At 42.1% G+C, this 24394-nt stretch overlaps 1 long non-coding RNA gene across 1 annotated transcript; it reads left to right on the top strand.

The window, feature by feature from the left end:
• Positions 1 to 55: 55 nt before the first annotated feature.
• Positions 56 to 9325, top strand: LOC119117428. Its single transcript, XR_005096519.1, has 2 exons — positions 56 to 428; positions 8483 to 9325. It is a non-coding gene; the product is annotated as an uncharacterized LOC119117428 (long non-coding RNA).
• The last annotated feature ends 15069 nt before the right edge of the window (positions 9326 to 24394 follow it).

Genomic DNA, 24394 nt, shown 5'->3' with positions numbered 1-24394 from the left:
CTTTGCAATTGCTAGAGGTGACATCATCACACGCTCGTCATCATCTTTCCGGGAAAAGCACAGCCCACCGGCCCAGGTGCTATCAGTTTTTTTCTTTTTTCTTCTGGTTTTAATACCACTTTTTGCGAGAAGCAATCACGTGGGAGGCCCCTTTAAGTTGCCATTGACGGAGGCCCGAGCGTGTCACATGGACATGATATCATGACCGGGCAGGAACACAGCGAGCGAGGGAGCGAGGCCACTTCTTCTTGGGCTCGGAGGTGGTGGGGGGGACGCGCGGAGTCATTTCACGAGGATCCGGAACGCTAGACGCGTGGACTTGTCGGTTATACAATACACCTGTCAGCAGCTGTGACGCGCTTTAAAAGAAGGAGAAAAAAAAATGTCACGGAGGAAACATCGCGGTCCCGGAGCAGCGCCGATTGAGTGTGAGTGAAGTTATTTCTCCTCGCTGATGTGCGCCAGGCTGCTGTGCGCTTCTGGCGCAGGTGCGTTTGCGCATACCTTGACAGTGTGCTTTTATTTCGCTTTGCTTTTTAATAAGGAACTAGTTCTTCTACACAGGGAGATTACGTGTTCATTCTCTCGTTCGCCACCAGTGTCCGCATTCCAGGTGCTGTTGCGCACATCGAAATGGGAGTAAACAAGTGGGAATAAGAGGGGGAGAAAAGGGGGGGTCGTGGGGGGACGCGTGTTTTGATCATTAAGCGCGACTGCCGTGGGCATGAGTGGGAATATACTGAAATCATCCGCGAGGTCGGACCGAGAACAAGTTGGCGTCCTCAAGCTTTTTTTTTTTTTTTGACATTTCATTTAAAGCAAAAATTAACTTAACGGTGTCCAGTGGAAATAATGCAATAATAAGTCACTAAGTAGAACTTGTGATTCTCTGAGTGAAAGAGAAGTTGTTCCGCAAAGTAGATACTAAATAGATAGATCAATAGATAGATTGATAGATGGATCTATGGATGGTATAGAGTGGCTGTGCGAGATGTGGGGCTGCACCGTGAATTCTATACTTTTCTATTGACATTATGAAAAAGAATCACATCATTGGCGTTTGTGTGCAGAAGTTGCGCCCCCTTGTGGAGAGATTATTGGGAAGTTTTTTTTTCCCATGATCAATCAAGGAAATGTCATCACATGCCCATCCCTACCAATTTTTTTTTGCCTTGGTAGAGGTCACTATGCTAAATTGCAGTTGTACTGTCAATGCGTAAACAATCATCTAATATTTACACACAGTACTGGATTTAATATTTATCGTAATTTCTTGTGATTTGAGTTGTTTTGAAGCCTTTGGCTGTGATCCAAAAGGGTGTTCGTCTCACTTGTGTCAACAAACCACCGTGACAAGCCTATGAATGCAATTATGCAAACATGAGCTCAAATGAGGAAATAGTTGATCTCTCTGTCTTGCTATTTTAGTCGAAACTCACGCACTAATGTATATTTTTGTAATCAAAAATACGTGGAATGAAGCAATTGTGTTCCAAGATTCCGCTTGTAAACAAAGTAACAAAACCCGCCCAAACAAGTCCGAGTCGTGATAACAATGAAATGTGCAATAACCCCGTGGCGTTAACCATCATTAATCCTGCCATGTTTGCTTTCCTAACAAACCTGTCATCCCCATGAAGCAAATTTATTTGTAATCTAACATTCATCTGATCTGAAAATTAAAACGCCCCACTGTTTGACCTCTCAGTCATCATGACGTAGTTCACCTCTAATCTAAAAAATGCTCGACAATATCGCATGACATTGTGCAGGCGTACCTAATGTTGTGACCACGTGTAACGACTAAATAGAACCCGCAGATTAGCTCCAAGTTGCCAGTAGAAACAATACGACCATGTTTCCTTTTGTCCGTCTTCTGGTTGCGGTTTACAAAAGACAGACCTTCCCGCGTGCGTCACGCACAGATCGCTTTCATTTGTTTGGAAATTAGGCTTTGGATTGCTAACGTGTTACTTGTAACCCATTACCCCCGTTCCGCCAGTGTATTTTTTTAATGATTATGATGTGTCTCGATGTGAGCGTAACTCAAACAGCCAGCTGTGAAAGTTGCATTTCCGCTGGGTTTATGCGGTCATAATTAGCACCTCCCATGTGGCTGCAAGAGCGAGAGCTTGTGTTTACATGACCAGCAGCGGAAGTGACGCAGGAGGCGGCCTTAAAGGGAAGGCGGCGTCGAGGAATGAGTGACAGGACAGGACGCTGCAAAATAAAACCATTTTGCTGACCGCTAGCGTTGTTGTGATGGTCACAAACACGCGAATGAGTCATTGGCGGTTTGGCGCCGAGTTTGCGTTTGATTATGAAATGTGTTTACCCACCCACTCCCTATAAAAGTAGTGACACAAGGTTGTGTTTGTTCAGAACTTGGCCTGTTCCAGTTGGGAGCCAACTTTCCCCGGTTTGCTATTCACAGTGACCTCATCATCGCTCTGGCTCGCTTCCCTCTCGAACTTTCTTGGCTGCGAAACTTTTCATCAACTCTTACAGGCACTGACATCAACCTATAAGATGTCTGCGTAAAAACCGGAACCGACCAATCGGTGGTCCTGCTATGAGTTTTAGGTCCGAAGAAGACAAAATGCTGACTGAGAACTTTTCATGATCGCTTGGACAATAACTACATAGACTTCAAATCTTGCGCCTTACTGATATACAGAACCTTCGGATTTGATCCGCATTCTGGTGCCAAGATCAGAAGTCTTAGATCAGATTCTAAGCATGACCTATGATTGACATTGGGTAAGCATGCCTGTAACCATGTCCTATAACGGAAGAATAAATTATCTAAAGAGAAGATGGCGTCATGTGAGGCATGAATGTGGACCGCCTTGTACATTGGAGTTATTTTAGTTTGTTATATAAGGCCCGATAACTTTATACAATGCATGGCTTTATTGAATCTTTTTGTCTTTGTTTTGATACATTATACCCAGAATGGGTCTGCTCTCAAGAGGCGGATTCGATTCTTGCGCAGCCCGCAGGATGGAGGGTGACTCGGCAGGCAGACTGGCCCAGCTCCAAGCTGCGCAATATATAACAGGGGCGGCAGAAAAACAAGCCGACGCACTCGTGTTTGTGATCCGAGAGTTCGTTTGACGGACGCTAGAGACGTCAGATAGAGTCGGCAAAGATCCAGAATCACTTTCGAGTTGAAACGATATCTGGCGGGAATGGAAACACTGCAGTGGGTTCTGTTCCTCTGCTGTCAAAGCCAAAAGGTAAGCAAAGCTGCGCTGAGTTTTGTTGTTAGCAGACTCAATGCGACGCTCCAGGAAGTTGGAGATGTTAAAGGTTGCGGCGTGGATGCGGGGATAATATTAGAGCAGGGACAGATTGCTTCAGCGCCGGCGCTAAGTAGGCCAAAGGCACAGGGGGAGTGTCACATGAAGCGGTGCTGCTATGTTAGCTATTCTCCAGTGTCTTGTTTAGCTCGAGATGGGAAAAGCGACAGAGCGAGCGAGCGAGAAATTAAAGAGAGAAGGCCTCGCGTGTGTCATGTTTCCCATGCCGTCTGGCGTCTGTACAAGACACTCAAAACCACTTGTCGACGAGAGGAAGTGTTTCTTTTCCTTGGCCCGGAGACGACGGCGACCTTTTTCCTTAAGTGCGTTAACTGGTGCAGAAGGTCAGCAGAAAGGGGGGTGTTAGAAGGGGGACTTCCTCGGTCGGTGTTTGTCAGAGGGCGTAGAAAGTTCAAAGTTGGGAAGGGGGTGGCGTTTAAGGTTTATTTTTATGGGCAGTGATTGGATGGAAACGACATAGGTATTGCGCAAAGTGACTGACTTGCCATTATGCAAAGACACAGAGTCAAGACTACAATACTCCGACAAATGTAGTCTGCTACCGGATTGTCCCCGTTTGCTTTCGGATTTACTTAAGCGTGTTTATACATCCGTTTCGGTGTCCGGCCTGCATGGGAGAGTTTCTTTGGTCTATCATCTGTGTTTGTCCAGCATATGGAGGAGGGAAAGGGAGGTATGAGGAGGAGAGTCAGGTGACTCTCCATAGCATCGGTTTCCCCAGTGACCAGAAGCAAATAGACCAGCCGGACCGGTTCTACCCTGTAGGAGGGCATGGCAGATGACACCGCCGTTCTCGTGGCTTTGCTTACTAGGACTTTAGTGGTGTTGTGATTGTGTATTTTTTTTTCTGTATTACTTGTATTTGTGGATCTTGTCCTGTCCGCTCTTGTGAAAGTAAGAAAAGTCATAAACGTCATTTAATTGTGCTATCATAACCAAAATTATTATTAGTATAATCATTATTTATATAGTATACATTATCCATAATACAATACATAAAAAATTTAAAGTGTTTTTTTGTCACAAAATAAAAACAATCAAATAAAAATAGAGTGATAATGGATGGATGAAATATAATATACAAATTAATATTAACAGTTATGCATCTCATTTTGTATATCATATAGAAAATAAATAAAACACATGAAAGCCACATTCATATTATTAAAATATTCCAATATCGTGAATCACTGCTTTTAATATTTAAATTGATTTATTAGTACTGTATTGCAACAGTTGACTGGGTTACAATACATATTTACTCACAGACATTTATACTGTTTTATTGATTAATTATGTTTTGTGTGTGTGTGAACATGACAGGGGAAGGCGACCAGATGTCTTTTTTTTATTTTTATTTAATACAATTCTTGTCTTTTTCTCTGGCCCCAGTCCCTCCACCTCCCACCGCCTCACTTCTTCCTTGTTCCCACGGCAACTCATGGCTGTTGGTTACATAATGCTTGCCCTGTCAGCCTCTGGGTGTGTGTGTGTGTGTATGTGTGTGTGTCCTTTAAGTCGGTGCCCGGGCTTTGGGGAATCAAAATATGCGACTTTTCAAGGTTTTATTAGCCTGCGGGCTAATGTGTTACTGATAGCATTAACACCGATTGCATAAATACATGCGTGTGTGTGTGTGTGTGATCCATTCAAGAATTGCTGTTTCATTCACAGTAGACGAACGACGGGAATGGTTGAATTTAGTAATATATGCCTCTCGGCTGCGCATGCTTGATCTGCATGCGTCTGGTTGCTAACTTAGCGTAGCATATATTCTCGGCTTTCCATATGCATGTACATTTAACATTGCTATTGTTGTATGAATGGGGATTAGTGTTTGATTAAATCGTGAACACAAACACACGCAGACGTGTGTGGACACACACACGCACCGCCACGGGCTCAGATCCTCTCTAATGGCATTAGGCAGGGCACAGCAGGAGAGGGCCAAGCTACTGTTCACTTCAATTAGAGCCCATGTCAGGGGACGAGGCATGCCACCCGGTCTGCTGGTCGCCATTCATGGCGAAGGGTAAAAATTACTCGCAATATGTACTTGAGTAGGAGTAAAATAAATAAATAATTAAATTAGTGTAGTAGGACTTTTATTATATTTTTATTATTATTATTAATAATAAAAAACATCTCTGAAATGAGCAGCAAGAAATTAGCTTATGCTAACTAGAAAAAAAAGGTTTGTAGTTTGCTTTCATGACATTTCACCTCCTTTTAATGAGGAAGACGGAAGTCAAGGTCTCATTTGACTTTCAAGTATTGTAATGACGTCAAATGTTTTTAATTTGCACCACTAATAAGGGGCAAATTGATGAATTGCGCATTTTCTTTGCGCATACGCAGAAAAAGCCTGCGTTGTATTTGCATAAATGGAAGCGAGTGTGTGTGTGTCTTGTGTGTGTGTTGAGCACCTGCAGTGACTGAGCGCCTTTCTTTAGAAGCTCTCCAGTCCGCAGAGGCGGAGCCGCAACGTGCCGTATCGAGGGCTAGGCGAGACATTTTGTGCAATTTTTTCAAACTGATCCCAAACAATGCAAGCAGCACCTCACATTTGGGCACTGATTCCAGAGGCAGGAAGACAGATTACATAAGAGAGCGTGAAAATCAAGAAGTATGTATCCGGCATGCAAATGCTGCCCGAGTAACTCTGCATGGGTAGCTGCCAGACAAGATGAGACAGAGCTTTGGATGCCATATGGGTGGATGTCCTGTGTACAGAAACGGAAACATGTTTGTGCTGCGGTTGTGGTTAACATAACCCCAACTGAGTAGAGAAACACACAGGAGACGTAATTCATCTCATTAGCTACCATACAAACAATTAGCTATATTTGATTTTTTTTTTACATTTTGAACAAAGGGGATTTTTATGAAATTATTTCTTAAAATGTAAACGCATAGTTTATATTTTTATTTATTTATTTTCAATATAAATTCTGTGTTTATTTTCTATTGTGCACGATGTTAATTGTAACACAATTTATTTGACTATTTAAATGAATTTTTTTGCATTGACTCCCAAAAAAATATATGAGCACCATAAAACAAGGAGAATTAATGTGCACGTGTATTTAACGCAAGCAGCTAACTTTGCCGACTGCTAGCTTAATGCTAAAGATGAAAGCTTGCGTTCCTTTCAGTGCATCAGCTGCTCCGTTGAGACTCGATCGTCCGCAAGTGTCCAGTCATGCAAGTGCACAGCTGGGCCTTCAAAACACGATACTTCCCACTGTGAAATCGTCGGACTGCCTGCTAGTTGTTCGCCGTTGATTTACAGCCAGTCCAGATTAAAATTTGGGCCCCTGCAATTGGCCGCCCGATCTCTCCGAGGAGCGCGCGGCTTTCACTCTTCAGAACATTTCGCAATAAATCTCAATTTTATCACACTCTCATTCGAAACCCCGAACTTGAAAAACTTCACGGCTTGATCCCAGCCCTGATTTCTTTCCACTTTTACGAGCCTGTAAATGCCTTAAATACCCCGTTTAAAATATGGAGCCTCGTGAAAATGTCAGCTTGGAAGTTTCACGTTTCGACATGAATTTTGACGAGGTCTGCTTCATTAAATAAGTGCATATCTGTGGTCAGATGATTATTTTTTCACTTACTATTTATTTTAGTTTTTCCTACAGTTTTTTGGTTTACTGCTTCTTTAATTAAAGTGTAGCCTTTTGAATCAGGAAAAATCTATTTATATTAAAATGAGTAATTTAGGAAGTGTTTCTTGTGAAAATGGCTCAGGCACGTGTGTTATGCGTCAGTATTCGCGTGTGTGTGTGAGTATTTCGCTTCTACAAAAAGCCTTGGGGAAGGAAGATACTGTATTGTGTAACCCGACACCCCCTCAGATCAACTGCACACTTTACGACACTTACGAGACGTAACGCAACTTCTGAACTCTGGCATTCATTCAAAAAAAAAAGTCCTCTTATCTCCACATGCTGACTGCTTACTCAGGCCCTTTTTTTAACTGAACTGCAAAACCTTTGAAAGTAATCCCAAGGGGGACAATTTTTTTATTTGTGAATAACTACACCAAAGTGCAGTGAGATTTCTACTTCCGCTAACGAGACATTGGACAGCGGGGGGGCAATATAATAAAGTACTATGCAGACACAAGTGAAGAAGAGACACCAGTACTCTCAGAAAGCTGCAATAATAAAAGTCGTTTTTAGCAGAGGATAAAGAATATATGCCCGGGAGTAGTTATGCTATCCGTATACATGCACAGCTCCGTTTGTGTTCAAATCTTTGGTGCTTAAAGCGATATATTGCCGCCGCTATCGATGCTAATCGTTAGCTCATCTATGGTGTTTTTTTCACTATGCAATTAGCATTAAGATACATATATACCAGAAAAAACGACTCAAACTAATCCACAATCCGAGAACATAACATCTCCTTGACAAAGTGTCTCATTGGTTGAAGGTCGCCTAAGTGACTGAGCGTGAAGCCGTCACATATATTCCATCTCATTCAACAACTAAGTGCTAATTTTTATTGACGAGCAACCTTGCATACGTATATGAATGCCACGTACATCGCGTTCCTGAGTGGCGTCAGGCGGCAACCTCGAACGCTGCCAAAGAATGTGCTTTCTGGCTTCGGCCTGGCCCTCCGAGTAATCCCGTACACACATACACTACCATTCGAGATGATCCACGCAACACCAATAATGCTCTATCGGTGGCCAAATGTTAATTGTATTTTCCTCCACTTTACCCTGAGGTTAGGGAAAAAGATTTTCACGGTATTTACAGTGGACCACCTACATGTCCTCTGTTCTGCAATTGTGGATTCCCCTAACTCATTCTTCTCGGAAACCTCCGTTTATTCACAGCATTACGGTAAAAGTCAGGCGACTCCATCGATTGCCAGGATGTGAGGCGAGTCTGGTGGCCTGTCTGGAGCACGTGTGGATGTCGCCACATGCTTATTTATGCCGAACATTATTTACGTAACGGATGTAACCACCCCCTCTGCGGGACGGCGCGGCTCGCTGGGCTGTTGATAACCGAGGGCGGCCAACAAAGAGATGGCGTCCATCTCGCAGGGACTTCTTATGTAAGCGAAGCGCTCGCTCGCTCTCTCTCTCTCTCTCTCTCTCTCTCTCTCTCTCACGTTGGCTCACTCTCTCTATACAGGCTTCGCTTGGAGGTTAGTGTACGAAGCTCAAATTAGCAGGCCAGGCTGGAATGACGCACTTCTGGAATGAAGGTCTGAATGTGTGTGTGAGTCTAATTTGAATAATAAACGAACCCTGCCATAATTCGGACGAATCCAAGCATCAAGGGAGCATTGCGTAATAATGTGTGAGTGTTGACTGCGGTTCAAGCTTTATTGTGCGTCGACCTTCCGAACCAAATTGTTTACCTGGCTGTGGAACGAGAAAAATGCGCATGTGGGCGGGTAGCATGATCCTACCTGTTGTCAAAAAACAAAAATGTCTTTGATTGTGTGTGCGCGTGTGCATGTGTGTTATGGCCACACCTTTTCACCGTGAACTTTGCCTTTTTACTTGGACTTCACTAAATTGGAAGGACAGCTTAGTCTGTTTTGCTTGTGTGAATAAGTTGCATATTTTAAACATGAGGAAAAATATGACTGCATACCACCAAACAAAGTACTTTCACCCGCCTCAAACGTTTCCAACTGCCAGTAAGTGCCATAAGATGGCGGCAAACTAGTTTTTACATTAGACAAGGCTATGGCCGGATAGTTATACTAGCTTAGTTATAGTTGGCACAAACCTGTCCACTATTACGTGACTTTCAGAAGGTGAAGAAAAACAAGCATTCCCCACTACGTATGACACATCCTGCATCTCGGAATTGTGGAGGGGGAAAAAAAAATCTAACCACAAGGGTATCAGATGACCAGGGTCAAATATGCGGTAATGAGTTGAAGGGTCATGCTGAGCAGATGAACAGTGGGACGCGACACGTATATAATCGTGTTATTTTTGAAGTATGATGATGAATATGTGTGTGTGCGTGCATGAAAATGTCTTACGAGCAAGTCACTTCCTGTTGTTTTACCCACATCTGTCACCCAGTGAGTGAGAGTCATGCTTCTTGAAATGGCCTTGCGTAAGATGAGTCAGCATGCCAAACACTCTTGGCCCCTACACACACAACTGCACAGTCTACAGTATTTATTTATTTTATTTATTTATAGTATTGTTGGGGGAAAATGAAGCTTCAAATGTGCTTCATGAACCCGCGGGTGTATTTTTCAGTCCTATAGATGGCCCAACCACTTTCAAAAAAGATTTTATTCATTGGCTTATCTGTGTCACACGCTGTCTGTCCACCTTGTTTATCTATTTATGTTCTGCCGATCAAAACAAGCATCTCCTTTCTTGAAAGCCAGCTGATCCACGCCCGTGACTAAAAAAAGTTCAGCTATTTGCTATGAAGTCTTTGTTTTGCTCAAATGAAAGACGTGATTTATCTACTTCAGTTAGAGTTGCTAACAAAGGTGTGGTGTAGATATTACAAGACAGATTACAAGAATATGCAAAAAGGCTCTACCATGTGTTGACATGCCGACGATCCTACTTTTTAAGCGCTGAACTAAACACTATATTTTAATCCCCGCCTCCCAAATTGCATTGCACTACATCGCCATGCAATTTCAATTCCTTGTTTGTGGTCACGAAACAATCACCATCACGGCGCTGTCAGCAACTTGACTTTGGAGGACAGGAAGTCGTTGAACACGAGTGTGACCACAGATCACCATCTGTAATTGGGAGACGGCACTCTAACCATTTCCTCCCTGAAATAACTCCCTGTTCCCAAATTAAAGTTTTAGTTAAATGTGTCAGCTCTTAAGTATTGTCATTAATTTGAATTGTTCCAGTTGTTAAAGTTGCAGGATCATCTCCTCACTAATAGTGTGCTGCTGGATTTGTATCTCAAGGCCAGTGAATTACTCTGCCCTTGACCTCGGAACTCCGTACGTGCGTGGTCAAGGAGAGTAAATGTTTGTTGTGACACTCGTCTGCGAGACTCCATCCCTTTTTCCCATATTGCCTTGCGGGTGTACATCGAGGGGGAGCGTCGCTCGGGCCGACTGGCTCTTTGCCTCTGGTGTCACCATGGAGACGTGGGGAGCTCTTATTATGAAGTTCCTCTCATTCTGCTCCTATTTACCATTCAGTACATTGAAGTGCTAAGGTCTGCTTCATTTAGAGTGGCGTGGTAGCTTTTTTAGTTACAGGTTAGGTGTGGGGTGAGTCACAACTAGCATTTTCTTAATCTTAAAAAAGAAGCGCTAATATTATTTTCAAGCTAAATATTTCATGCAAATGTCGCCCGCGTGCAACCGAAGTCGTCTATCGTCGGTGTGGGTGTGTGCTTCCTCCTCTTGACTCACATTTTTTGGGCTTGATTCAAGAGAGACACACCCACTTTGTTTTGTAAGACAGGACACACACCAGAGTGAAAAGAGTGTGTAAGTCAGGTTATGAGCCTGGCAATTAATTAGGTTGAACAAGGCAACAATTTGGATTTGGGGCGAAAATGAAACTGGAGGAGACATCACCTAAACGCATTTTATTACGTATTCGGTGAGTAAAAACGGACTTTGGCGCTAATGTTTACATGTGTCCGGGTTGTTTTTACGCTATTGAATTATACATGTGAAGAAGTTAACACCCCAGTTTTCCCGCCACAGGAGCCACTAGGCTCTTAGCCAAACCTTGCTGCCGTAAAGTATTCCGCGTCACAGTCACTGAGGCAACGGTACACAGACGACACACGAGGTTGCGTGCGGGACGTGGGAAAGTTGGGGATTGAAGCGAGTGCGGCGTTAAAAGTCTTCTGATGACTCCTAGTGGACAGCGATCAAGCCTTCTCACAAAAGTGAGTACGCTACCCATATTTATATAAAAAAAAGTTTCATCTTTTTATGTGATGATAGGGAAGAAATTGCTATAAAATAAAAGTAATGGAAATATACTGTCTTGAAAGAGTGACGAATTAATGTAAGTTTTCAGGTGCAAATGTTATTGCTCTCACATTTTCATACTGGTCACTAGTACTGCTAAAGTAGGATACCACACCTTCTCGAGCAATGAAAGGGAGATACTGTATGTTTGTTTAAGTCAGTCATACCAACACAGGGACTTTTGTTAGGCGCGTTGGGTGTAAGATGATTAGATTGAAACTTGGACCAAAACACTGCTATTGTCCTTCTAAGAAGCTAACAAGAAGGGAATTTCCACTGGTATGCCATTCAGTTCCTGAAGGATATCTGATGAACTCCATCAAATCCATTCTAAAATTTGATACCCGACCTTTAAAAAAAAAAAAAAAAAAAAAAAAGGTGCCAACATAAGCCTGCTTTGATTTCATTTCCTGCTTGGTAATATCTCGTTTTATTTTTGTGCTGGCATTGATTTCACTTTTGTGATAGTCAAGTTAAAGATTTTTAAGACTGTCTTAACTTTTCCTTATTTTACAGCATATACAAACCAAATGTTTTGGGCAGAACGATTGGCCGAAGTATCAATTTATGTCAAGGCAAATTTGTGACTCAACAAGTGACTCACACGTTGCACACGTGTTAGCATTAAGTAGAAAGGGATTGTGAAGATCACCCCCTCCTCTGCCGTGACGCTGATCCTTCTTCACTCTTTACTCGTCTTTGCTTTCAAACAAAAAAGGCCCACAGCCGTTTGACGTCAAGAGGGCCGTTCGCGATTACTTTGTGGCCAGAGGTGGTTTTGTCAAGTCACAGACCGATAAGAGAGATTCCAACAAATCCTCTTGACCGTCACTCGTCATTGGAGACTCTAAAAAGGAAGTTGGGGATTTTCATGTTGTTTTTTTTTGCGGCCTGTTTGTGTGTGTGTGTCATTTTTAATGATGGATGTTTTCTGAGTCACTCTTCTGTGGTCTTCAGAAGTATGTCGGATCGAAAACAAGTAGTGTAATACAAAGTGGTCTCGGGGGTGTTTTATTCGTGTGTGTGTGGGGGGGGGGAGTTATTGGCAGAGAACTAACAAAACAACCCATTTTACTGTAAGCGGCTCACAATTACACACACAGACACACGCACATTTACACAATATTTCCTATTACACCCCTTTGTCCCTTTTTCCAATTAGGTCCATCATCAACCTGACCCTTACGTAATGTTCGGGTCAATTTCAAACAAAAACACGAACGATCCGGGAAGAATGAGCGTCAAAACCGCCACCGGACACAATTGGTTTGTACTTCTGTTATGTCAAAGATTGTTGCACTTAAATGGGCTGTGTTCACGCCCACGACGGCGCAAAGGGTTTTGTCCTTTCTTTGTTATTGTTGCGAAAATTGGGTTTGAACCACATTGACATTTTGAACACCATACGAGAAAAATATATTTTTTAAACTACTACATCGTGGATGGAAATTAAGCTGAGCTAATAGCTTACTTTCTTTTTCTTATCTCTAATTTTCACATGTATAAAGAACATGAATTTCTTGTTTCATTAAATGTGATATTTATTTATATTTTCTTTTTCCCAGTTTTAACCGTAACTTTTCACCCACCCTGGAATCTAAATGGATTCACTTGATGACCATTTTTGAAGGGCTTTGGTGACACCTAATGGCGACCCTCTGCATTGATACTGTACATGGCAATATTAAAAATGATCATCATTTAGCATGAATGATTAGCATAAAACTAAGAATGCTCTATTAAGACAAAGACACCAGTATGTTTGTTTTAAACACACACGTCTTCACTTTAGGTTGAGTTTGTCAGTCAACAGAGTGTGGCAGTATTTGTTCCCTGTCCGCCCCCAGAAGCTGGTTTCACATGGTGGTTTAGATGTATGTTGCCTCTATCTAGCACCATTTGAAATCAGTGTTCTTGGGGACAGCAACACAGCTTCCCACCACGAGGTTGCATCTGAGGTCAACGCTCAAACACTGGACAGCCTTTCCATGTTTCTTCTTCTCCACTACCAGATAACTGATTTCCTATGGTGCATAGAGCCCCCGCCAGAGTCCTTCTAGCACCATTTGAAATCGGTTATAAAACCGTGGATCAATGCATCTGAGCGTGGAACGCAAGCTGGGAAGTCAACACAAGAAATGCTGTTTGAAATGGATTTTTTTTTTCTAAATAAAAAAACGGAAATAAATGTAAAAATGTCTTTTTTGTGTGAAATCAACCTTAACATTGTCACAACATTCTGAGAAACTAATGTCCCATTACTCGTGAGCTATTTTTAGACCAGGCCCAAGGCTACTTATGTGGTCCTTGGAGGCTGGTGACCGCTCTAGGAGGTATTTCCATTTAACAAACAAAACATGTGTCACATGGGTATTTCAGTGAGTACGAATGGATGAAATTAGTGAAGGTACAGCTCTAGGTCATCTCCCCAAGAAACAAACAGGACTTTGAGATGGTAAGTCACAAACTCGCAACTGGTACCAGTAGGTGTCATAAAAACAGCATGGCCAGGAATCTAAGCAAGGCCACAAGATGTCAGCAGAGAGCTTTCATTGAACTCGAGATTCAGCCGACTAAGGAAATAAATTCCAGTTTACTAATCTAACAAGTGATGGTTTAGTCGTGAATAACAAATTTATTTGAAGGTTTACATTTATACAATCAAAACTGGGGAATGGCAATATGACCATTGGCAAGATTGACTACATTAGCATTTTTTCTGCCTCACTTTGACCCAGGATGATATAGCACTCAAATGCTATCACGGCAATCAGCCTGCACCCCTGGGAGCGTTTGCATTGGACTCTTCTGAAGCTTTTCCATGTTGTCTGCCAGAGTGCCCAGGCCCTGCCCAGTGCCCGTCTGGATCTTTAGACAAACATGGAAAAAGCTCACCTAATTATCTGACCCCCACGTACCGAGCATTGTGGAAAAAAAACACACGGGGGAGAAAATAGTTTCAATTCCCAAGTGAGGTTGACAATGTATTCCGTTTTTCTGATTCCCAGAGTTCTGTGTAACCTTTATTAAAAACAAAATGTTCCTCAATTACCAATGATGGCCAATTAGGGTTTCACCGTTTGTTCAAAACGGCACATCAGGGTCGATGGGCGGAGGTGAGGAAATGGTTGTTTTAACTAAGCTTTAACAAACAAAGGTAGGGCAACCTGGGGCGCCGATCCACTGACTCACACTTTACTCTCGACACACACGCTGATCTGCGACAAAAAGCACCTTTGTCCCCTGGATGCGGGGCTGTGACACAATCTCGCCTTTCCAAATTACTCAGCGCACAGCAAACATCACATTGAATTCTCAAACGCCCAACAACTGTTCATTTGAGTCTCAATTTGATGTTCCAAGATCAAAATTTTAACTCACGCAATCACTAATTAATGGGGAGATTCATTTGAACAAATAGAAGGGCTCTAAAATTGATACTGCTGTACAGTACTTAAAAGTAACTTAATAACAACTACAACAAGTTTACTAAAGATGATGGGTGGCATTTGCAATCACAAGCCTTCTCCCGATTTAGATTATGAGGTATGCAAGTATATATAAAGTGGATCCTCATTGATTACCATAAAGTGGCTTATGCTTACTTCTCAAACCTTTGTCCTTGCATACCTTTGTCTAGTCCGCAGTCTTTCTGGAATGGGGTTGTTTAGATAGAGCAGTGAGCTATTAGCTTGACTTGCGTCCCACTTCCTCTTGCTATTCCCAGCTTGTTGTTTTTACACCCGTTTGAGAAATTGTCTAACACCTTGGATTCCAGCCGGGTGCCATAACAGCGGTGGGACGCACTACGACCAAGACTGGCTCCTAAAACTCGCCCATGCCAGTCATTAGTCATCAACATTTTATAGCGCTTGTCACCGTATGACTTCTTTGGAAGCTTCACACATTCCGCAAATGCTTTGACCTTACTTTGATTCTGCACACAGGCCTGTCTTGTGACGAAATGAGTTTCCGGAACACCTTAGTGACTTATTGATTGGTAATGGTTATCTTTGGTATCTATGACAACCTCTACCGAGACTAAAAGCAAGTCTTACCGAAACTAAAACAAAACCTTTTCTACCATTACTATTCAACAAATCTATGTTTCCAAATCTAAAAAGCAGTCTGGCTGGCAACCTACCACATTGACAGTTCCACAAACAACACCTGCAGTGACCTTTCCCCCGGACACCCGGGAAGTCTTGTTTTCCTTCTCCTTCCAATCATTGTTATGCTAAAACACATGTAGCATTCATAAGCAACAAGTCCTTACAGTACCATGTATTTCTCACATGGGTGGTCCACAGAGCTCTTTCATGTGAACTGATGTTGAGTGTTTTTCATTTCGAGACTTTTGCCCATATACAGTATTTTCTCTTACGTCTGACATGATGCAATTGTTATTGCGTTTTTTCCTCGGCATATTGAGGACTTCAAATGATTCATGTGTGTTGGTAAGTCAGTCTTGGAGAATCTGTACGGCACACCGTGGTCTGTTAGATGATATCATAGGTTGAATACCCGAGTTCCAATTCTGTTTCATTGTTGTCAAGACTATGAACATACTTTGTCTGCAAAAAGCACTTCACTTCCAAACCCCAAGTCCAATTAAATCATATACATGACAGTTCAAAAGTCCAAAAATGGACCTTCTTAACTATTAATCAATAGCTAAGCCCATTCCTAGAATCATCATTGGCCAAGCAGGTTACATCGCTTAAAATGTTTGATCAAATTCAAATAGTCATTAGTTTTCTGCTGGCAATGCTCTTGTAAAGTCAGTTGGTCTGTTTTAAATCATTTAACACTTCATCCATTTTTCAGGCGAGGCTTTTAAAACAGAACCAGCTGTTCTTGCTTCGCTCGCCAAGACTATTACGTTCCACACAGGTGAGTACTGGTGATCCATTCGGCGTTACCCGACTACGGGTAGCTGAGTAAGTGACCGAGACATTTAGTACAAGAAGAAAAAAATGTATACATGTGTCGCTCACAGTTGCTGTGTGACCGGCTTTAACGCCACCTGTAGCAACAGCGGTAAGAGCAGCCAAATAACTGGAAAGCCTTACGAGTAGCACTTGAGGGCCACGAAATTGTTTCCGGGCAGTTTAGCATTCCCTGGATGCTGATTCCTTCTTGAGGTGTCAAAGTGATTAACACCAATGTCTGTGGAAGTATCCTGATGTCATGGACTCTACGTACATCTCAACAAAAAAGAAAGCAATGTACTGTCGTCGTTCTCAGGGTGTAATGTTCAGCTAACCACATGCCTCCTGTTTGTTCCATCTCAATAAGACACGAGACCTCTAAGCCTTGTTTTGGGGGCTCTTCTAATCCAGACTTTCCAAAACATTTTGAAACAGAGTCAAAACAGGCTTAATGCGTAATTATCAAGATGATCAAAACACAAAATAGAACTCCAAAATAGGTCAAGTAAAGCTGCCCTCACACAAATATGAGAAGAAGAATGGAAGTTTGTGTGGGAATGAAGGACTCCTCCTTCCAATATCACACTTCTCTTGGACCCTTTTGGTAATGAGGGCTCTGACGGGGCTCCGTGCTGCCCTTTCGTCATTGATCTTGGTTGGAGTGATTAGCTCCAACATGCTGAAGCTGTGGTAGGTAGTGGGATTTGAATTTTTTCTCAGGACGTTTGCCTTCTTATCATCTTGTGAGTGCTTTGAACTCAAGTCACTCTCAGGCTGGAACTTCAGGTCAACGTGGACTCAACAAGTGCTTTTGATTGCTCAGTATTCTTATCTTTGGCTCAGTCATGTTTATCTTCTTGAAAAAAAAAGGCCTTCATTGGCAAAGTAGAACTTGCGTTGGTTAAGTCGGGTGGATTGTAGATGTATCTTGACATTTTGACATAAGACATTTTATTATATTAGGTCTAATATAGATCTTAGATCTTTTATGATATTAGGTCATTTCTATATTGCTGAAGTAAAAATCACATCAGATAATTGTGGGACTCGCTGTCGAATTTATGTGGTATTGCCAACGTTTGGTTGACTTTGTTTGATGATAAGTGAAAGATACAATTCCCAGAGCGTTGTACCAAGGTTGGAGACAAACGCCGCCGCTTTGTCTTTTGTATTCTTAAGCACGTTCAACAAATAATCAACGTGAGCTTTTAGGACATTTTAGTATGTGTAAATCCCTGACATGCAATGGAAAACTTTAGTACATCATGAGGTTCTTATCTGGATCAAGCCTTGATTCAGTTACCTTGAGCTGCCTCCAAACTTGTGTGCTCTTTCTACATCCTCATTTATTTAAATGTTTAGTAGCTCCCTCGGGGTTCAGCCAGTTTATGTTCGAAGCGCTCGTCAAATGCTGGCTAAAGAGAACGCTCTGATTTTGAACCAAAGGGAACATAATGACCTTTAAACCACTACTGTTTCTTACAGTACGCCCGTGCGGTTTAGAGTCAGAACAAAACGAGACAAGCTGATTAGTAGAAGCGGAGGAGAAAAAGAACCGATTACACAGCGTGATGATCAGCATTCCGTGAGGTTTACAAGCCGCCTGCAACCTAATCCATCACTCGTGTCATGGCGGAGAAGAAATAAAAGAATTGTTACGGAGGTCCGTTTGCTCTTAATCTCATGCCAGCCTGCTGCTTCTGCTTTGATTCGCAAACATTGGTATGATTAGCTCATCCGAGCAAAAACACATGGTGCTCATTAGCTCGCCATTTAATCTTGGACTAGTTTGTCAGTCATTTATAAATCGACCGCGTGATAAAAGAATCCTGGAAGGCTCTTAGCATCTCTCATTGTTGCTTATCTAAAAATTCAGGCACCCTAAGACATAAAGTTTCTTTGGCTTTGAATAATGTTTGGTCCAATCATCTGGCTTTGAAGTAGTTAAGCTCGATCCCATCAACACCTTCCCCCATTCGGCCCATTGCTGGATATAGGTGGGGGCGGATTGGCCCCCAGGCGAACCTTGGAACAGGGGGAGCTGAGAATTCTCTGAAGGCTTGCCGCATTCTCTCAAGACTACATCAGGCACCCGGCCTCGAGCGCCTCGTTGCCCTAAGAATGTGCGTCAGGTGTACAGCGAGTGCTGGGTCGAAACCGCTAATAAACAGCTACAACAAAAGACAGATGTAAAGCAGGTATTGCTTTTTAAATTGCGTGGTCGTCAGCAGATACCCAAAAGTTCTCCAAACGAGAACTGTTTTGATTTACTTGAAATCATTAAACAAAGGAGAACTACCAGTCCATTATTATTCGGTCTATTTGGACCAATTTTCGTTAAGAAACTAGCAATTTACTCAACCCTTCAGACGTTTCTTGGCCCATTTTGCCGAGAACCGATGCAACTGCCATATTCCACTCGACACATCACACTTTGATGTTGTTTTACGGCTGTAGTCATTGGATTGATGCCTCGTAATAGTGGATAGCACATGTTAACAAAAGGAGATTTCAGAGTGTCATTTTTATAAGCGCTCATTGATGTCGCGCAGGCTTTTGATGAGAGGGGAGGGATTATAAATAAATGCTGCAGTCTGTCACCGCGGTTGATTCGTGTGGGTTCAACCAAGCCCCTGCGGAGTTTTGGGCTGCTAATAATATAACACGAATTATGTTCAGATCACTATGAATGGAGTTGTAATTTAGATTGGAGAAGAGGGTTGGTTTGGAAATCAAACTTAAATTACAAGCCGATGTGTTTCTATACATCAAATGTTCTCACAAATACAGTTTGTATGCAGACTAGGGATGGGCATTGGATCGTCCAATGGGAAAAATGAAGTAACTGTTATTCTTTAGTAATCAGTGGGATGGAAGAATCTTTATGAATTCTTCTGAACTCCTGTTTTGATGTGCTACTGAGAATAACTTGGTGTTAAGTTAGCTTAAAAGTAGCCAAAAAACCTTTTGATTTTACTGACCTGGGCTTGAACCGACAAGTCAATTCCCACAGCCATCAATTTGTTTATTTTCGATCCCAAAATTAAACAGAAAAGAAAAAAAAAATCCAAATTTGTCATCAAATTCACAAAACATACTACCAACAAAGAATCTTTCACACTCAGCCTTTGTTCGGACTCTAATCTAGGCCTTAGTTAAAACTTTGGAATATTAAACTCGCATTGTTTATGTCAGGCAGCAAAACATTTGGAGACTAACAAGAAGCTATTTTTAAAGGGATACCTGCAAACCCTTTCATGTGTTTTTGTTGAAACTTGTGCATAGTAAGAGCTGCCCTGTCACCTCTCATGTGACTAACACGCTCTTAACTATCCATACTAGCCCCCGGGTTTGTTGAGTAAGAAGTAACAAGTTGCTGCACGGAGCATGTCATTTCTATTTGTGAGCTGCTGATGGAGGGACAGGACAGATCTTGTGTTGTCACGCTTTTTCACGGCGATCCTGCACAATTGGCAAACTCGAGCTCTAACAAGATTTGGCATTATTCAACAAGAACAAAGCGAAAACTTGACGTCAACTAATTGGTTCAACTACTCCAGAAGATGGGAAATTCGGAGAAAACAAGACTATTTTCAGGGTTTTCACCGAAATAAATAACGTCCACTCAGAGTATGGCAACCAACAGTTCATGTAACTGTCGTGTTGACAAATGACCAAAGCGTTTCCCATACACGAATAACAAATAAATAACTTGCTGATATGTGCCACGACCATTATTCAGGCTTCTCTTGAAGTCTTCCCATTTTGTACAGTGTTTGGATAACCTACTGTTGATGTCATTCTTCTCCTATATGTGAAATTCCTCCACTCAAAACAAAAAAAACCCGCATCATGAAAGCAATATTCCCAGGCCATTTTTAATATATTCACTTTGATTTGTAATTCTGATTCCTACAATGTTATTTTTACAACATATCAGTTAAAAGATGGTCTGACAAAAGGTAAGGCAGAACCATTGGGAGTGCCTTTAGACATCCATCTTGTCTTATACTGTAAATTCCGAAGAAAAAGATCAGACAGACGCAGAGGATCGGCTAATGTATACGCGGAAGAAAGTATGCAAATGCTTGATAGCTTTATCGCCTGCAATAACTCTGAAGTCTTTGAGGTAGCAGCAGCAATGACTGCTTAATTCAGACTTTGCGTGTTTCCCTGCTTTTAATTCACTGCGAGCTTCAAAAACCGACAATGTTGCTATCTCTAAATAAATGTTGCCCGGCTAAAAAAAAATACCGTTTGTTATTTGTAGCCTTCTATGGAGCGCACGGCCTGTAAGTCAGAAAGACAGGCTGGGAAAATGCATGGTTGAAGGTGTGGAACAAACAAGAGGAAGTAACATCGCTGTCATCACGACACAAACGAAATAAGGTTTAACTATTACGAGCCCATTTTGACCGCTCACTGGTCAGTCGACACCCTGAGAGGCAGCCTGGACTGTCCCAATAATAAACCCCAATGGCAACCCCAAGGGGGGTAGGGGGAGGTCCCTTTTTTATTTTATTTTACGCCCCTGGACGCCCACCCCAACTACACCTGCTAACTGACTGGCAATCCACATGCAGTTGTTAAAGCATCATGCTGCCTAATTAACTCTTTCCTGTTAGCTCAAGGACCTCCCGCTCTGACCATTGTCATTTTACGATAAAGCAATGAGTGGGCCTGTGGCAAGCGCGTAGAACGGCTGTGGTGGGGCATTTCGCTGTAATAAATCAAACACTAAACAACCCACATGTTGACTTTTCTCTTGTGCATGTATAATGAAGAGCTTACGACACAGATTTAATCGTAAATATATGAAGTAAGAGATATAAGACAAGTCAGCAACTCCAAATCCGAGTTGTGTATTGACACCAGACTGGGTGTGTATTGACAGCAGACATGTTTGCCATCAGAAAATGCTGAATGGTCACACAATGATTGTTTTTTTATTAAAAAAAATATATATACAATCCATCATTACGGTAATATGCAAGAACTAATGCAAAATAACCATTTGCAATTTACACAAGCTGACTGGGCGGTTGCGGATCAACATTTTTCTCCCATTTTTAGACATTTGACCAAAATAGATGGACATCTATTGATAAAAGTAGCGTGCTACAAGCTCCTCTCCCACCCTCTCCACACTATTAAAAGTAACCATGCCAGTTATATTTAAACCGAGTGGACAAGGCCATAGAGACAGATCTCAAGATAGAATCTACGAGACTTTGGATGAAAATAACTACTTGTTACAAACTGAAATAAGACTCACATGGATCGATGTTGTAGCACAAACACGTGGCACGTACAGGTTTTAGCATTTGGTAGAATAAAATCAACTGGAAAGTGTCACATTGTGAGAATGACGCATTGGTTTTCATAGATCACGAAAGCAAACGCGTCAGCCGTTTCTATTGCTATTTTTAAGGTCGGTTCATGTCCAAACAAGCTGTTTGGTTCGAGGGTACAACAGGGAGGGCAACGCAGTTAGAAAATAACACATTTGACGTTAAAGTGTGTGGGTGGTTCCTAGAACCAACAACAAGACCGGTCATGACGACGACTTCTCTCTGCGGTGAAATAAAAATAACTACAAAAGGAACATGTATTACCTAATAATCTAATATGAATATAAAATTTGTATGGGGCACCATTTTGAAAAAAAAAATTCAACTTTACCTTTGTGAAATTGCAACTTTCCTTTCATTGTTGGAAATTTCATACTACATAAAAATCATATTTTTCTGGTAAGATGAATTTATTGTCACGCTATAAAATAATTTAATTCTCTATTTTTTCTTTTCAGTATGGTTCATAAAATAATCCTGACATGCACTTTACAACTGTTTTTTTTCTGTAACTTTATAACTTTTACATTTCAGTGCAGTCCGAAAAGTCTTTTTGTATCATTTAGTATTTGGGTGCATGTGGGCTGTTTTTTTTTTTTTCCGCCTACGCAAGAGCAATGAGTCTTACGCAACTGATTGTATCAGTAGCAGTGATTCGGTTTAAAAAGTGTTGTGGGGTGGAGATTCCCAGCGACCACGCCTCCAATCAAAACAACTCTGCTTTGCTACGACTTTATTTTCCATTGAAGTTGACATGCTTCCAATGCGCTTTAATCACGACATGCTCTGTCGCTTGGGTAAGCGACTGCCAATTATTTTCCAGGGCCTATCAGCATATGTCACTGCCCAGCAAAAAAAACTAGGAAGTAGTGTTTAAAGTGATTTTGTCTGTTATCGGGCTCTATCGGTTTTCCAGTTTGTCTTCAACCATCCTGTGTTTGGTAGCAACCAGGTCTGCTTTGGGGCGTGGACACTGACAAATCAAAACATTGAGTAACAGACTGTCGGCGGTGTTTTCTTTGTTTCCCAGACGTGGGCCATTTTGTAATTACACGCTATCCTCTGCCTCTGGTCTGAAAAAAATGAGATATTTATAGTTACCTAATACACCTGTGGAATAGATTCCCGCCCCAAAACTATTGGAAGTGTAAACCATCTTGAACATTTAGCTTTGGGGATGGGCGTATGACCAAATTAATTGATTGTATGCTATTTTTGATTTTCTGTTTCCATACCACAAGTTTTGTCGACCTTTTCAGAACAGGTCACTACTACTATTCTTTACAAACACTAACCCTAACCTAAAATACATGTATATCTTCTAAATGTAGTCAGCAGGGGGCAGCAGGAACTCCATGGTTTGAATTTTGCTGGGTTCTTTCGTTGCTTATTTCATGTCTTCCCTCAAGCGCAGCAAATAGGCTGCTCACCGTTCCTGACGTGCGAGTTAAATCGAGCTCAGCCCCTACAGGCCTTGGCGTTTGGGTCCGTCCGTCCCTGGCACGGCATAGGTTAGGCGGCGGTGAAACTCTGCGCTACACGTGGCATTATTCATCCCGCTCCACTCCCACTATCAACAACGCCCACCAGCACTTCACAAACTGTGATTTTTGGAGTGTAAATCACGTTGACACTCCAGCTGCAGTTCCGTGTAACTCGAAGGAAGGGGGGGTGCAGACGTGCAGCTGATTCAGCAGCAGGTCTCCCCACACCAAGTGACTCACAGCCAAAAGGCAACCCAGTGTCATCTGCCTTACAGACTACATTCAGACTTTCTCTCGCGATTCATTGCTGCTCTGTTAACTCATAAACATGAAAGAATAAGTCTGTTCCAGAGGGGATTGCTGTCGAACAGTCATGGCCATTCGTCTACTGTAGATCCAAGCTCAATTACTGTACTTAAGTCACTGAACTACTTTACGACAAAATAATTCAAGAATATGACTGGTTTTGTCACTAATAACACAAAACTGAGATGTAGGCTATTTTGTTACTTTTAATTTGAATGCGATTTCAATGTGGAGCTGCAAAGTAAAACATAAGCGAGACGTGTCGTGTAAAAAAGCTGAGGTAGCTGCGTGACCAGATTGACAGCATGACAGTAAAAATGCTCACACACCTGTGCCAGATGCCGTGTTAGTGATAATGGCACGCTAAGTCAAATCGCACCGCGGGCCCACATTACGCCACATTTATTTGGGTAAGGTGTCAAAAGTGGCATCGTCGCAGATTGGTGTTGTAGTGAGAAATTTAGGTTCGTTGTTTTGGTGGTTTGGGCAATTTGGAAAATGTCTTGTATGACTCTGACAAGCATGCTAAAATCGTCTCACCTTCCTATCATGCTGTCGCCAGTGTGTTATTATTCATACATTCTTTTTTTACACTCGTGTGACAACTGCTTGTTAAAAACGACGCTTCTGTTTTGCTATTAACGCCGGTTAACACGTTCAAATGCAACTTTAAAATTTGCCGTCGGTCTCACAAAATGTTAACGATGCCCACACCTCAACCATGATTACCATTGGAGAAACTTTGTTATTTCCAATGTCTGGAACCATCAAGCCCGTTGGTGTGCTTCCCTATCACCATGTCAACAACCCCTTAAAGAAGGTGTCAACCACGATGCAGCTCATTCAGCATCTGCGTTTTATCACCTTCACACGGCAAAGTTGGCCTTCACACCTCGGTGTTGACTCAGGAGGACAGAGTCCACGATGTGACGCTCTCACTCATTTGCCCTTGGAACGGGCTTTTACACTTTGCTGTTTTGGTGGCACCCCGATTTAAGATGGCAGATCACGCCCTGAACATTCTGCATGTT

This window comes from Syngnathus acus, chromosome 23 (genome assembly GCF_901709675.1).
Source record: "Syngnathus acus chromosome 23, fSynAcu1.2, whole genome shotgun sequence".
NCBI classification, from domain to species: domain Eukaryota; kingdom Metazoa; phylum Chordata; class Actinopteri; order Syngnathiformes; family Syngnathidae; genus Syngnathus; species Syngnathus acus.
Note: the sequence above shows the minus strand (reverse complement) of the source record. Positions and strands in the feature narration are given on the sequence as shown.